The sequence below is a fragment of the Patagioenas fasciata genome, chromosome 16 (genome assembly GCF_037038585.1).
Source record: "Patagioenas fasciata isolate bPatFas1 chromosome 16, bPatFas1.hap1, whole genome shotgun sequence".
NCBI classification, from domain to species: Eukaryota; Metazoa; Chordata; class Aves; order Columbiformes; family Columbidae; genus Patagioenas; species Patagioenas fasciata.
The window spans coordinates 13,122,978-13,139,943 of NC_092535.1; the positions used below are offsets into that span (position 1 = coordinate 13,122,978).

General features: G+C 43.2%; 1 long non-coding RNA gene across 1 annotated transcript; it reads right to left on the reverse strand.

The window, feature by feature from the left end:
• Positions 1 to 6,690: 6,690 nt before the first annotated feature.
• LOC139829231 (uncharacterized) lies at positions 6,691 to 14,729 on the reverse strand. The gene is made up of 6 exons (XR_011741624.1): positions 14,610 to 14,729; positions 14,011 to 14,118; positions 11,917 to 12,080; positions 10,600 to 10,672; positions 9,479 to 10,212; positions 6,691 to 8,501 (listed from the first exon to the last, which is right to left on the reverse strand). It is a non-coding gene; the product is annotated as an uncharacterized lncRNA (long non-coding RNA).
• Between the last annotated feature and the right edge of the window lie 2,237 nt (positions 14,730 to 16,966).

Genomic DNA, 16,966 nt, shown 5'->3' on the forward strand with positions numbered 1-16,966 from the left:
GAGTGACAGAAATCGCTTCTTTCTGGGGAGCATGACCGACCATTTGACTCGGCCTAATTCAGGAAAGCGACACGTCGTCTCTTTTGCTGCTGAAAGGAGTATTTCCTCCAGCCTTGCAGGAGCACGTTAGACGGGGGTATCTCAGTTCCGGGTGATAAGGGAGCCCTTATCAAGAAACTTTCATTAATGCAGTTCATCTGGCGCTAGGTGATTGATAATAAGCAGACATTTGATCACTATTTAAGAGTCATTAAGCCCTTGACCACTGAGTTTTCAGGGGATAATCTCTAGAATATCATTAGATGTGTCATTTCAGAAAAGCCACACTGCAGCTTTCCAGATCTTTGCAATCCCCCTGCAAATCCCCGAATTTCCCATTACCCCAGGTGGGTCAGTGCCTCATGGCAACACATCTATCTCAGTTCTCCCTGTCTCAGGAGGTTACATGAAATAATTCATTTACCATCGCATTTTGAGTCTGGGAAAGAAACAACATTATCTGTGTAACAGGGGGGAAAAAAAGTAAATTAATGGACAAAGATAAGTAATTACCTTGTGAATCGGAGACCTCTCTGGAGTGGGGAAAGCTTTTTGCTTTGCACCGGTGAAGTGCCAGCCCAACAGGGTTTGTGTCACAGCACTATTGCAAGGCAAAGAAGCGGCAGTGATGGCTTATACATCCTTGCAAACATCTGTGTGGAGTAATAAATACATGTTGTGAGTTGACAATTTCCCACCCAAATGTAGGGCACGGTCAGATTAACCCTGCTGCTGCTGAGCTGGGTTAAAAGATCCCCACTTCCAGCCTGCCCCTTCTTTATCGCCAGAATAGACACCTCTTCCCTCTCTGCCCCTTTAGCTTATTTAGCATCTCTCTAAACTTTAGCATGACCAGGAGAGGAGATGGCAGCAAGCTGAGTGCAATTTGGGGAGGATGGTGGGGCCAAGGGAAGGCAGGGAGAGCTTCAGTCAGGAGATCTCTGTCCAAGAGCCTTCTTGAAAAATCCATGACTCCTACCTATTGGCATGTTATTAGGAATAAGAAACATTTCTACCATGCTGAAATGATTGCATTTAAGAGCATTTTTTTTTTCTTGGGAAAGCACCGTGGTCAGCCACTTCTTGGGCAGACTGTGAGAGTTAAGTGCATGAAATTCAATACACCATGTTATATACCAGACGTCAGGTTAAGGGTCCCTGCAGATCTAAAACATAAATTTAGCAAATAGATACCAAAAAAAGCCCCTCCAAAACCCCCTGAAGTCTTTCATTCAGCTCCTACCAAACTCTTGAAGAACAAGCCCTGCTTTCAGAAAGTTACCGAAGTGGCCAAAAACAAAGACTCTACACTTGACTCCAGTTTTTCGCAGCACTCACACCCTGCACAGCCCCGGTCGGTCGGGCACACTCAATAACAGCATCTCCTGACAAAGGCTCAGTAACAGCATCTCCTGACAAAGCCCAGGGCAGAGCCGGGGGCTCCCAGCTCTGCAGGCACTTGCTCCTCACTTGACCCCAGAAGCTGCTGTGTTTCACATGCTGTTCCTCCCTCGCCCGAGCTGTGATGTGAGATAGCTCATCCTGCTGGAAACCAGAACTAAAAACAGCGTCTAAAACCAAATCGTCTTTCCGTGTGCCTGGAGGGGAGGAGCCGTCTCCAACGAGCATAGGAAAACAGAGCTCTGATAAATCTTATTTGAGGAGGCAGGAGGAGCTCAGCACAGCAAAAGTTGGAGAAAGTGCCCGGCGTTGACTTCCCCAGCTGGGAAATGCCCAAATCCAGCCCACGAGGCTGCATCTGCTGCAGCTGAAATCACTTGTGTCAGGTTCGCAAGCGGTTGTGTCTTGGCACCAGGTGTTAAGAGGAGCTGATTTCCAGCACAGGATTAGCAGCAGGATACACAGCACATACTCACTGCAAAACTGTGATAGTATCAAAGCTCCATCTGTGCTCAGGCAGGAACTCGGAGCTATTAATGACTACTGTGGGACAGCTAGCGTTTTTTCCTTGTTACCAGTTAAATAAGCTTTCTTACACCTTGAAAAACAGTCATTCTGTTTTCTTTAAATGTATGTGCAAATTTATATATTTAAAAAAATATATAGATAATATATATACATATAGGGAGACTTCACCGATTTTAAAAAGTCAGAATATTTAAAATGCTGTGTTCATTCTTTTCTTTAGAAGAGCTCAACTGTTCTCTGCTCGGATGCAAATAAGGCAAATACTTCCACCCTAGGTATTTTTGGTCAGAAGGAAAAAGATAAATAGATAGTGTATTTCAAACGTCACTCTTTCAGCCAGCTTTATCTAACTTTGGTCAAGAATTTGAAAGTTTGCACTGGACACTAGCACACTTCAAGCTTGAACTGTAATTCCCTTCTCCTGACAAGAATTTGCTGCTAACCCGGCCTATCTGTGACATGGGAACCAATGAGCTAAAGCTGAAACCAAGGCTGTCAGACTCATTTCACTTATTAGTTATGAAATGGGAAAAAACAGTAAGCTTCGATGTCATGTGGAAACATGAGCACAGCGGTGACACAGCCTTTCATAGACGGTGTCAGCACTAAAACCAGTGTATAGATTATTTGGAAAGTAATAAACACCAATCTCATGATTCTATTCTGGGCTGCTCCTATGACCAAAAAAAAAAAAAAAAGGAAAAAAAAAAATCAAAACAAAACCAGAAGCTGAGATCCCAAAGAAATTTGTGTTGTGCCCATGATGAGTGGTCGTGGCTCTGCTGTCACAGCCATTGCAGGGACCCCTGGGGCGAACCCCAGGAGCCTTCTGAACAGGGACAGGATGATTTACACGGGGACAACTGCTGAGGTGACCACCCCCAGCTGCACGGGGAGCTTGGCTGCTCCCAGTCCCCGAACACAACAGCCTGGAGCTGGCTTTTTTCTGCTTTTTGTTTGTAAGGCCAACAGCCAGTGCTGGCTTATCCTGCGGGTTTGCCCTCACGGGTCACAGATGGCTTTGCAAAAAGATGAGCTGCAGTGGGATATGTCCCACCAGCCATCTCAGGAGGGACATCCCAGCTCCGGGACACACATGTCTCCGTCGAGCCTCCCGCCTCCGAGGTCAGGGCAGATGTTTGGAATGACTCTTTCTAATCTTCAGCACGTCAAACCTTATTAGTTGATTTTATTAAGTCTCTCTCCAAACATCTCTGAAGTAACACTCTGTGTTGCTTTATCCCAAAATAGCCACTCAGTGTGAGCTTTTGGCAGCCAGCACAGAGGCTGGATGAGACCTTGGAGAGCCGGGTTAAGAAGGAAAGTCACAGCCCAACCTGCTTGTCCTTTTGACTTGCACAGCTCCTTCCCAGCCCCCAAACCTCTGTACCTTAGGCACTCTGCAAGCATCCCTGCTCCTTCAGCTACCTCCAGCTCAAAACTGGGCCCAGGATAAAACTCTGCTTATGAACAGCTTCAAATACTGCGGAAGATCTGCATTTGCACCCAGACTATACCACTGCAGGGACCTTCCACCAGCACACAGCTCTCGGGACTCCTGAAGTTACAATAAACCTTTTTTCTACCATTAGAGATATGAGGTATCTACTGTGCCGAGGTACAGAGCCCCTGCAACTGTTAATTACTAAAAGCATTTATCAGTAAATCTGGTACTGAAAGTATAGCGATGGGCAGTTGACAAAGCTTTTGTAAGCCATAAAATTTCCATGTGAGAACTTTTGAAGGGAAAGAGCTGGAGGAAGTCATAGTGTATTTTAAGTGCAATATTAATTCTTATCAGTGACTGTTTCGACACAGTTTTAACCTCTGGCTATAGAGGTTTACAATCTAAAAGACATCTGGTAACTGATGATTTTGCAAAGCTGAAGTCCGTTGCATGTGTTCAAATGAGCTTGAAAAATAGCACAGGCACATCTGGTTTCATGAATCAAAGATCAGAAGGGTTGCTGCTGGTATTGGTTTTGCCAACAGTGAAGTCAAGGGTGAGTAAAAAGCAGAGCAGACCTCACCTCTAAGGCTGGAGGGACAAGAGGTGCAGGTCCCTGGACCACAGGGAACTTTTGCCTGGTCTTCACCTGCATCCCAGCGCCATGATGCCTCCTGTCTTCCCAAGGGAGACCCTGTATTTCTTACCATCGTGCCAATGTTTTTGGGGTGCAGCCACCGTGCAGTGGCCACCAGCTCAGCAAACCTGGGGCCACTGTACTGCTTGCTGCTGAGAAGACCGTCATCAAGAGAAATGGGCCCAGAATATCGCAAAATGTGGTCCTGTGACACAGCACGTCTATGGCTTGGTCCTCAATCCATCCTGCCTCTCAACACTAGGCCAGCAGCCTGGGCCACCTTTTCTCACCCCAAGTATGATCTTTCTTCATCCACCCATAGAATTATTCACGTCTTTTCCATACGAGAAAAAGGGTCTGATTCAGCCCAAAGACCCTCATTTGGCCCTGGATGTGCTGAGAACATGGTCACATGAAAAAGCTGGAGCAGGGAGAATCCTGGTTGTGTAAGTAAGAGGGAATTCTGTCAAAAAGACTAGGGATTTTTTCCTGTAGTTGGCCCTTTTCTTTGACCAAAAAAAAAAAAAAAAGAACAGAAAGTATCTAGAATATCTATATATACTATCTAACTCCCCTGTAATATACCTCATCATAACTCAAATGGCAAGAACATACTGTAAGAAGTCCTCAATCCCTCTTCTCCTTTATTTTTTATAAATTTGTTTTAAACAAAGACATTAGATCCTTGGAAAAGCAGCCAGTGCAAACTATGGAAAGAGTTTTCCCAAGAGCTGCTGAGCAGAAGGTAAATTTTGCATAGAGCTCATGTTCTCCCCTGCGCAGAAGAAAGCGCTACTTTGATGGTGTGGGAAAAGGGTCTGTTGCAGCATCAACTGAGCAATGTACAAGGTTCTTGCTCCCTCCCATCCCTCCTGACGGAGATAAACCATCATCTTAAAGCTGGTTTTCAGGCAGATTGAGCCTCCCCGAGCTGCTCTTACTGACCAGAAGTTTAGCGCATCTCTCTTTATCCATCATGCCCATGCTCATGAAGATGCCACCAGGCCCTCTTAGGAGAATCACCCTCAGCCCAGTTCACCAGGGTCCAGTTGTTTTCTACTGCATCTGACGGGAATTCCCTGAACCACCAAGCGCAGCACGGGGACGCTCAGCCCCGGTTCCGAGCTGTCTCTGTTTCCCAGGGTTTATGCTATCTGCAGTTTTTCCTGCTGGCTCGATTCCAGGGCTGGGAATGAGCTTCCCGAGCCATCCCCTCTCTTATCACTCACCGCCTTCAACAAGTTTGACCTTCTGATTGAGTTGAACTTCAGCCAGCGTTAAAGCACTTGTTCTAGCACATGAGGTCAGCCACTCAACTTTCTGCTCTGTGTATCGAGGCAGTTAACGCTGCAGTGGTTTTAAATCATGCCCTATTCCCAGCTGTGGGGACAGGGGAAGAAACAAAACTCACCCCAGGTTGTCCCCTGACATTGAGCTGGGCCAGGCCGGAGAGTGGCACTGGTTCACCTGTCAGCTCCTGCCTCATGGTTACTTCTGGTTGCACACATTTTGAAGAAAAACAAACCTTTAAAACATCTAGAAAAAGCTCTTCTTTCTCAGCCTTCCCCTCCTCTCCATCTTCCCCTCTTGACCTCCCAAAGCCACCCCTGGAATGGGGAAGATGCCTCCTGCAAAGCATGGTTGAGTCACTGTTGAACTTGAGTATAGGTTTTTAATAACTAACAACGACAAACAAAACCTCAGGACTAACAGAGCATTTCCGTGGCATTTGAAATAGACTTGGAAGAAAAGAAATTTTGTCTAAACAAATAAACATAGCCCTCAAGCTGTCACAGGCCAAAATTCGTAACATTGTGCTATATGTCAGACTTGGAAAGAAGAAAAATCCAGCTGAAAATGGATTACAAAGAGCAAGCTGAAAGAAACGCAAAAAACAACCATGCAGGGAAAACCACACTGGAGTGAACCCAAATCTTTTCATCATTGTAAAGGCATTTTATGTTAATATAAAGAGGAATTTGTTTTTCATTAATGCAGGATTTTTTTCTCTGCCATCTCTGCAGGATTCAATATAGAGAAGTAAAAATGCTGTCAGCGTCTTCATTCCTCTCAATTTTATATAAAATGCTTGGAAAGTAATGTGCAATTCTTTGCATCACGTGACAAACAGGAGCAAAGATGTGGCATTTTTATGCCATTTGCAAAAGAATGCTTATATTTGCTTATTTCATCTATGGTTGGAAAAACCACAGAGAAAATCTTAGTTGTAGAAGGGAAACGTATAACAGGCCAAGCTGCCCGGTGACCCAAGGACTGTGCTGAACTGGAGGCAGGGGCACAGGCTCTGCCTCTGCAGGGGCTCTCCAAGCCAAGTGCAGCCTGTGCCACTTTCCTGCTCTTTTGGGGCTGGTTTAGGAAGTTCTGACACCCGCAAAACCCCTGCAACCCACCAAATAACAGCAGTCGTTCCCAATTTGCAAACCCTACAATTTTTTCATGTGTTTGAAAAGCCACCCGTAGCCAGGCTTGTTAATCTTGATTAACTCCTGCTGTTTCCTAATTCACAGAGCCCCAAAGGTCTGCAGCCACCATACTCCTTTATTTCCTGCCAACTCTAGTAAAGAGTCTCAGAGCTTATCATTCAACACACACACACACAAAATCCACAGAAGCCACTTGCAGGGCCCTGAACACCTACAGGCAGAGAGAGATGGAAAAAAATATTTCTTTTAAATTTTATTTTAAAAACAAGCACACAAATGCCTGTAAATTTTACACAGCAACATTCTGTCCTTTGGATCATCTCCCCATATCTACTTACATTTGGGAAGTTATATAAAGCTAGTATCTTGTAAAATATTAAAGTAAGCATTGTACTGGTTCCCATGAATCACTTTATGTGTGTTCAGTGTTTGCAAGTGTCACCATGGTGAGGGGTTGCACCTAACGACACTGCGGGAGTTATAAAGACTGGTGAGCAATTGCTCAGCCATTGCTACTGGCTTCCCAAACTATAAACCTGTCATCTGGACCATGACAGCTCAGAGATCACAAAATCAGTCTTACAAGTCAACATCACTATTTGAAGATAATCCATCATTCATGTCAGATGTGAAAGTTAATATTACAAATCTACAAGGGGAAAGTATTGACTGCTAAATATGCACAGTGACTGAGATAGAACAGAAGTGAAGATAAGGCCTTTCATAGAATCCTGAGCCAATAAATTAATGGACAAGTGATTAGGATACATATATGAAGTGCCAAAGCTCTAATGATCATAAGAACAGAAAAAGAAAATAATTTGACAGCTCACTAATGTGCCCTGTCAAGGGAGTCTGTACAGCTCAGTTTCAAGGTGTATCTCTAGATCACTAGGGAAAGCACACATATTCAATGTCCTGTGAAAAAGCAATGTCTCCTGCCTAGCAAAAATGGCACAAGCTGTACTTTTAGCAGATTTGGATCCAAGGACAAGTTACGAGCTTTATTTAACTTCCCAAATGTGCGTGCACAGGGGGAGATGATCCACTTACCACACGATCACTGCCACCTGGTAGCCAAAATGTTTTGTACAAAGTACCTCACGTGGCCACTCAGACACTTATCTGAGTTTTTCTATATTAAATCAGTCACAAAAAGAACAATTTAAAATTGTTGAGCACGACATCTGGATCAGACTCTGCCAAACGCAGTTATCTTATCAGGTCGGCTTCTCCATGGCTTGTGCTGGGAGGAGGTTTTGTGCTCTCCCAGGGTCTGTGGGGGCTGCAGTAATGAGATCGAGCTGTTCCGCAGCACCAAGAGTCCGATCAGATGAAACACCTGGGCAGAAGAGAACCTCACACATCCCTCCTCCTCCCCTGCTCTGGCCCACCAATTATCTCAGATCATCAGAGTTTTGGATGGCCAAATAAACAGGATTATCCTCTCCAGTGCTTGTTAAGTCGAAACTGTATGGTGATCCTATTAGTGGATGGCAATAGCGTGAGTATATCCAAGCAGGAGATTATCTTTCGGTTGCTCTGAAAACAGTACCGAGAAATTTTTAATCTCCATGAAGGGGAGACTAGAGCTCACAGAACGAAAGTCAAATTTTTTATCATCCTGCTCAATCAGCTGCCTAGCTCCCCAAATTATCCCAGTTGATAGTCATAACATTTGTTCATTGATACAGTCCCAGATTCGGGATGCCAATGTAAAACACCTTACCCGTGTAGCCTCTTTCATCCAGAGCGATCCTAGAGCGCTTTACAAGTGCTGCATGCAGGCGGCACGTGGGATTAGCAGCACGTCACGGCGCTGTCTCTGTTCCCACCGCGGTTAGCGAGAGCACAAGTGGGACTTGCCATTGAGTAAAACGTGAGCCAGGCTGGAACACGGCCAGGACACCGACATCAAGCCTCGCATTCATTTGGAAACCACTGGCACAATGGCCCTGTTGATCAGGACTTTGGGTTTACATCTTGTCCGAAACAATGCAGCAAGCTACAATGCGGCACAAAATTATGTCATTTTATTAATAAATATGTTGGTAATTCATCATTATTTATTTTTCGAGCGTTCAAAGATAAAAATATTGAAAGAGCAAGCAAAGGAGGAAATACATCTAAATTAAAATCTTCTTAAATAAACTATCCAGATCTTAACAGAGTAGCGTGGAAGCAAAGCCAGCCAGCTCTCAACCCTTTTATATACATACAAGCAGAAAAACAAATTCCTTCAAAAGAAGCATTGAAGACCATAATGAAGCATGGAAGTTACAATATATTAAATCATACATCTAGTAAAAAACAGTCATTAGGCCAACAAATGGGTTGTTAATGATTTCAGGCTTGCCTAAAGCCATAAACTGATAAAGTAGTGATTAACCAGTATATTCTGGGATGCTGCTGTTGAAAGCTGGCAGCCTGGTGTCACAGCCCGTGCCCACAGCTTAGGAAATGCAGGAAAAATAAAACCAATGGAAAAAATAAAAAGAAAACAAAACAAAACTGCACTGTCTTTGGGTCATGGAAACAACCGGAGTTTTTTGGGGGTGAAAATCCTGCTCTGAGGCATCAGGACCTGCATCTCCCATTAAGACACCAGATCTGCACTCCACACACTGGGATTGCAAAACATGGGACTTGCCAAGTCCAAGTGGAACCAAGAAAAGAAGCCAGGAGAGCCCCTTCCAAGGCAAGAGAGACTCTCTCTGGACATGTCTGGGCACATCGGTGTCTATTGGAAACCCTCTGCTGGTGCCCACCTGGGACACCTCCCTGCTGCTCCTGCCCTTGGGAGCAGCCACTTCCCTCTCCAAGGCCACACTTTGGTGACCCTGCAGCATTTATGTGGAAAGTAACACCACAGAAGTGTGCTTGATAGCTTCCTTCAGACATTTCTTAGCAACTGGTAATAAAAGGAAAAAAAACCAACAGGCCATTTGGCCAGCCGGGTCTCTCCAGAACACCCATACTTACTGTTCTTGCCACAGTTTGAACAGCTGAGAACGTGGGAAGCAAAACTTGCACAAAATAGTCCTCTCTAAGGCTGGAAACGGCGGAAGCGGGAGGATGGTGCCCACCTGCTGTTGTCAGGACTGCAGGATACACAAGAGCTTACAGACATATCACAGTGGCTTGCACAGGGCAAACTTTCTGAAATGAAAACTCAAGCATGTGCACAAACCTCACCTCCATACGAGTGAACACTTGTCAACTCAATTTCGTAAGTAAAACACTTCTTTACCAAAACAAATACAGTGCGCTGGGTAACATTACAGGTCCAAAGAACTGGGAAAATGAAGCAAAGTTTTTCAAAGGACATATTTACTCAGTAATTCAAAACAGAGAAAGGAAGCAATCCAGCAAATCGAAGAAAAACACTTGTTCAACCTTCAACCAGCATCTTCAGGAGCAGGTTCAGCAAAGCCCCTCAGCTTGGCTTTACCGTGGGCACAGGACCACACATGAGCTCCCAAAGCTTTGAAAGAAAAAATGCCAAATTATGATATCTGCCCCTCTCCTCTCTCTGGCTGATTTCTGCTCATTGCTCCCTTCCTGTGGCGAAAGGCGAAAGTGTAGAAATGGTATTTCTTCACAGCCGTGCCGGGCGCTTTGCCGTTTGCTCCCCTGAGAGCTGCTGATGGTTTGATCTGACAGAAAGCCCTCACACTTAAAATGAATGGTATAAACACAGCACTCTCCAGGAAGGTCTAAAAGCGAAATGAGAGATGTTTGATTTCAAGAAGGTTTTCCTTGAGTATTTTTTAACGCTTTTAACTAACTGGTAGTTCCGATGTCTTTTTGTTTAAAAAAAAAAAAAAGAAGTTGAAGTATTTTCCTCCTCAACTGCTTCTGTAACTGAGGTCCAAGATTTATATTTCCATATTAAAAAAGAAAAAAAAGAAAATAGGATAATCGGATCCCATTTCAGTAGAGACACTGACTGCAGTTACCAATAAAACAAGGCCCATGTGCAAACTTCGGAAGTAAGTTTTTCCGGAAACTATTTACCAAATACTGCTAAGAGTTCACCATTTTTTTTTTATTACATTAACATTTAAAGTACAACCTCAGACACGGGGGTTTTTTAAACCTACCTTACTGTTTCGTATAAGTCGCATGTATGCTTTATGATTCTTCACATAAATGCTGTGGTTTTTCTTAGTATCCCTACAAAAGGAACAAGACTTGATTTCAGCAGCAGTTGCATAGACTTCAGATTAAATATAGCAGTCATTGACTTTCCCTGAGACTGAGACACTTCTGAAAATAAGCTTTTTGGCACCCTCTAAGGAACACACTGAACATCTTCTTTAGTTACAAGCCCTCAAAATAAAAAGAATTTATAAAGTTCTTACATGTATCTGTAAGAATTTGCTTTGAGATCTTATTTAGCTCTCCTCATAAATATTCAGGGCTGCTCTTGCTCTCACTGAAGTCAGAATATCTTCAGTGCAATCAGTGGTGGCATCGCAGTGAACAACTGGACAAATAAGATATTAATTGAACATAAGAATAAAATTATTCCTTTTTAATAGCCTCACCTGTGTTTGTAGGCTTGTACCACAGAGGCCATTTAAAGGACACCCGGCTTACAACCTGCACTAGATCCTGGATGCCGGCTCTCAACATCTCCAGCGCACACAGCTCTGCCCTTCAGTCACAGATCTTAATATTTAAAATGACCTTTCCAAATTTGTTTTGTTTTTAATATGTTAAAAAAAATCTTTCCCACTGAAGTGAGCAGATTTTCCAGTGAACTCCAGCACTTAACCCTGCAGCTTTTTACTATTTCGAGATTACAGCATGAGTTTCAAAATTTGTCCTGAAGAAGAAATATCCGCACGAAGTTATGATGACGTTGTACGGAGCCTAAGAGTCATCCTGGAATAGAAAACAATCCGAGCAACAGTGTTTGGCTCTGGATAGAAATTTTCCCAGAAGTTCAGGAGCAATTACCTCTCCTCCCCAAGGCTACAAATAATTCTGACTGGGCTCCCGTGCGTGGCTCCTGAGGCTGGCACACTGGACAGCCTGTCAAAACTGAATATTCTGTCCTGAACAGTTTATATTAATACCTTTTCCAATTCTGTTTTGTTCCAAAGATGACTTTCTGAAGGGGGCTGCTCCTAACAGGTAGACATGCCTAAGTACAAATGCAAGCAGACTTTGCAGGGTCTTCAACATTTACCTTCACAAGGAACTACAACAGGTTAACAGATTTGCATTATTTCTTAGAGATGTTGTGTTTTGCTGGAAAAAAACCAAACACAAACAACAAAACAAACAAAAACAAAGAAAACCAACCACAACAAAAACCACCAACAAAAAACCGCCACTACCAACAACAAAACCAATACCACAAACCCAAACAAAACACCACCAAAAAAACCCCAGCAGGAGTGTTTTATTACCACAGCTGACCACAAGATGGAAATCCTTTTCCATAAGATGTCTCCTGATAAGGAAAAATACTAATAAAAAAATTTACATCCTTTTTCCAGGAAAGTGTTTTAGAAGAAGCAAAGCAAGGTTTCTCTGTTTTGGAGGCCTCATCCATTTCAAGTTCTTTCTCCATCTAGGAAAAAGAAATAGAAGGGACTTCAGAAACGATGGGGCAGCTCCAGGGCCTCCCCCTTTGCAGCCGCGTCTTCCCGGCACGGTGGCAGCAGGAGCTGGGAGAGGTGGCAGCTGTGCCACCTCCAGCATCCTCCCTGGCCCAGGACAAGCACAGCTCCTGGACACAGACACAAGGAGGGTTTTACCAGCAGAAATTGAGAAGATCCCTTTACCCAGGTGAATAGCCAAGCTGTCCTCAATTTAATTTATCTATCAGAAGTTTAATTTTAATTAGATCAGAACCCAAGTCTTTTCCTGAGAAGTTTTCCCTTTCCAAGAAGGGCAGTTTCACTCAGAAACGGCTCTGATGGAAATCCCTAGCTGGCCCTGGTTGTTCTGCCAGCAGCTCAGATACACCGGGCAGAAAAAAGCACCATCGACATGTGTTCGTTGTTTAATTTGGAAAGGCAAAGGATAAAGTAAACTCTTCTTCATACCATTACAAGTTTTTTTTTAGAGCTCAAAAGTCCTCTGAGGAACGGTTCCAGCCACCCAAAGCCTGGGATGGTAGAGCTCAGGGAATTCAGCGGGATTTTATTTAACCTGCCACGCTGCACCCTGCACAAACAAAACCACTGGGCTGGGATCTAAACGCTAAATGCCATTTATTTTTGTTATTGCCTGTTTACAAAAATGTGCGGAGACTTGCACTGGGATGCCACCAGGCATCAGCAGAACTAAAAGGCCGTTCCTGTCCCCAGGGGTAGGAAATGGGTCCCTTTGCCACCTCCAAAGCCACCCGGGCAGCAGCATCTCCTGCATCCCCGTGGGGAGGGCTGGGTGCTGCAGGACCCTCGCCCGCACTGCAGGCGGCCCAGCTCGCTCCAGCTTGGTTTTGAACAAACTCTAGCTATGAAAGGAAAGAATAACTTCTATGCTTTTAATTATCTGATCGAGTCTCCTACTCTAAATCTAATTGAGACAGCAAGCAGGGAGCTACATTTAAAAACAGACAAGACATTTGCATCTGTTTTCCTGCACATTTTACTTTAAACATCAATGGGTTGCAACTGCTATTCAAATTGTATGGAAATTGCTACTTTATACTGAAATTTCCCTTAAGCAACAAAGGAAAGGATTAGCACATGGCTCTGTTCTTTTTTTTTTTTTTCTTTTATCTTCTTCTTTTCATTTTAACAAAACACGATGGCAGTGGAAAACTCTTTGATGCTTCATGAACAACACCTGTATCTTTTAGTATTTTATTCATAGCAAGTTACAGAATATTAGAATCCTTTTGTGTAGCTATTATGACAAGAGCTTCTAAGTAAAATATCTTTCTTTATCTGAAACATTGAATTAACTCAATTTTTGCAAGACCTCTTTACCACAAAAATATACATATACAGGCTATATGGGTAAGTATGCAATGGAATTAAAGTACCAGAAATTATTTATAACTATTTTCAGATTTACATGGACCTAATCAGCTGGATGCCTTTGTAGATTCTGTCTTATTTGCACATAACCAAGAAAAGATTCTCATGCGGTCATTCCCATTCAAGACTGAATTCGAACCATTTCTAGCAGAGTCAAACCACAGGTGAATTTTTTCCACTGAAGCTCTCGTAAGTAAAATCTGTTGTGTTCCAACAGTTTGCAGCACTGATCCTTTAATCTCTGTCCAGCTCTACCGTTTCTTATGCAACCCTAAAGACAGCAACTTTTTGGTGAATGTTAATAGCAAATTTCACTCCGGGCAGTAGACGTAAAAGATGTAAGGAATATATGACGATCGCTTTGCTAGTATCCCAAAAAATGATTACTTTTACAGAAGACTGATTAAAAACAGTTTGCAGTTTTTGAATGTTACTGCAGGTTATTGATATGGTAGAGAAAAATGAGAATATGTGTATCACTGGCTTCTAACATACCTTAGAGGTACCTACCAAGGCAGAGTTTCAAAAGGACCATCATCCTTTCCCACTGGCTCTGTTGTTACAGAATCTTTATCATCCCATCATGTACTTTAATCTGAACATCCCCGCTCAGCATGGCTATCCAGAAATGTAGAGAAGTGGAGAAAAGTAAAAGCGCAGTACAAACAAAATACTTTAAAAATAATCCCATGCAGAAACATTGGCAGAATTAATTTGTAAAACAGTCTGTCTAAAGAGACTGACTCACAATGTTTCTATCTTGATAGCAAAGCTTTGAGGCTTCAGGGTGCTAGAATGATGAGAAATTATCGTGTCTTGACAAAATCAGACACTTTCCTGTTGTTGAAATCAGTTAATTAATTTAAAAACCTAAAACACTGAACTCAGCCACTGGGTTCTTGCATTCCTTAAGGACTCAGCACAGATCGAGTGAGAAACTTTCAGTTCCTCATATGTGGCTTCAAAAGAGCAATGCAAACAGAATAGTTAAACACAACAGCCCCTTTCTCTCACTACCAGGTGTCAGCGATCCCCCACGATGGATGGCAACGCTGATCTAGAACTGCCCGCATTACACAGGGACACAAATCCTGCTCTTACTCACTCACCCCTGCAACTCCATTGCATTCCGTGGATTTTTTTCTCACAAACGTAAAAAGGACAACGTTGCTTCCGAACGCTCGCCCTGCATTCATGGCACTAAAACCCGCACAGCAGGGCCAGCTACAATATATTCATGCAGGAGCTCTGATAACCGTACTTGCACTTTTGGTTTTGTTAGTCCCACATGAATATTTATGCATGTTTCCATGACACGTCCCCTGGTTTGCATAGGGCACACTTGTCAGCAGCTGAAAGCCATTTCCATCTGACAGCTGCTAAAATAGCTTGTTTGAAACAAATAGGTGGTCTCGGCCATTGTGCAGCGGGCAGGTGATTCAGGCTTTGTTACAAGCCGCATCTTCTCTGGCAGCTGCAGGGACAAGCATGGTCCGTTTTGCGCTGCTCAGACCTGCCTGCTGGAGGGGAGGTTTAATTACTATCACTGCATAATGGGTAGTTTGTAGAAGATGAAGACCTGACAGAAACAGATAGCAGGCAAACACAGGACACAAATCGCAGCCGATGAAGTAATTACAGTCCAAATAAGAGGGTACGAGCTGTCTGGGAGCAGCAGATGTTGCTGTCCATCAGCATCTCCATAGAAAACATACATTCAAATGTTGCTTGAAAGACAGACAGCAGAACATTATTTGCAGAGCTACAGGATGCTGGGGGATGCTCAGGAGGGAGACTGGGATTCTTGCTTGGTTTTTGTTCAAGTCATGGCATGTGTTGGGCAGGGATGAAATGAGATGGTCAGATACAACAGAAGAGAAGTACAAGTGCAAGACAGCCCTTCTGACATGCTGCAAACACTGGTCCTCATACCACACTAGTAAACACAATTATTCCACCCAAGGCTATCTCATAAATTTGTTTTGTTTTGTTTCAAGGATGTAAAAGCAGGAAATGTCAACATGTACACATTACTTCCTTTCAAACCATTTTCCTGGCAACCACCCTGTCCGTTCTACCTCAATCTTCCTTCCAAAAGAGAATTTCTATTTATCTTCATAAACTTATCATTTAAAGAACTTCTGAAATGAGTTTACCTACACAGTATCACCTTCCAGACTTGTGATGCCGCTACTTTCGTTTCATTTCATACTTTCAGCATTCTTTTCTTCTTCAAAATTTGTGAATAATTACCCTTGCAAACACCTTTGTGTACCAGTTTAAAAATAAATAAATAAAGCCATATTCAATAGCAACATAAATTTGGGTTGTAACTTGCCATGCACTCCATCGCATTACAAACGATGAGGTGCTTGCACAGCTTCGCTGCCTTTGATGCAAAGCCAGAATCAGACCTTTTCAACATTTTCTTATTAAGCATGAATTACAAAACCAACCAAGCATGCTTGAATGAGATGTCCTTGAAGGGAATGGCATCCAGGGGTCAGGATTTCTTTGTTTGACATTGGTATAGCCTTTTAAATACTGCAGCCTTTTCTCTGGAGACATATAAAAGTCTCAGAATCTTGTTTGTTTTCAATAAAAACATCATTCTTAGATAATGTCTACCTGAAGAGAGAATCATAAAATCACTTTAGTTTGAAAAGACCCTCAAGATCTTCAAGTCCAAGCATAACCTAACTCTGGCACTAAACCATGTGCCTAAGAACCTCATCTCCATGTCTTTTAAACACCTCCAGGGTGACTCAACCGCTTCCCAGGGCAGCCTGTTTCACTGCTTCACAACCCTTTCCATGAAGAAATGTTTCCTAATACTCCATCTGAACCTTTCCTGCTGCCACTTGAGGTCGTTTCCTCCCATCCTATCGCTTGGTGCAGAGGAACAGGAGCCCATGGAGGCTCCAAGTTCACCTCAGCTCTTTTTGAGCACGTAGGGAATCTGCCCTTCTCCCAGCAGATTTTTTCCCATGTTCTGTTTATATGGTTACTATTATAAGCACAATCATAGTGAATGTTTGTGCAAGTGATTAGTTCTGAACGTTCTTGGTATTTTGTACATCTTTGTTACTATTTTTATTTTACTTGTGCTTTTGGAAATAGTGAGTGTGAAAATATACCCCACTTTCCTGGAAGCACTTGCACAACACGGCTCTAATTCACAAACTTTGACATTAACAAGAACAGCAAACGTTTCTGCCTGAAATCACCAGTGAAGAACTGACCTCCATTATCCAGTCCCAGGGCTTACGAAATGCTCATCGCTGCCTGTTTGCGCAGTGTATTTTTAAAGCATGCGCTGTTTAAAACACGCACAATTAATATTAACAAAGACCTGTAGTTCTCAGAGCGAGTGGCTGGGACAAGCGCTGCCTTCTGTCTGATGTGCAATGACCTTTTGAAATATTTTTAGGCACTGTCCTATAAGCAATATGTCTTGCACAAATTA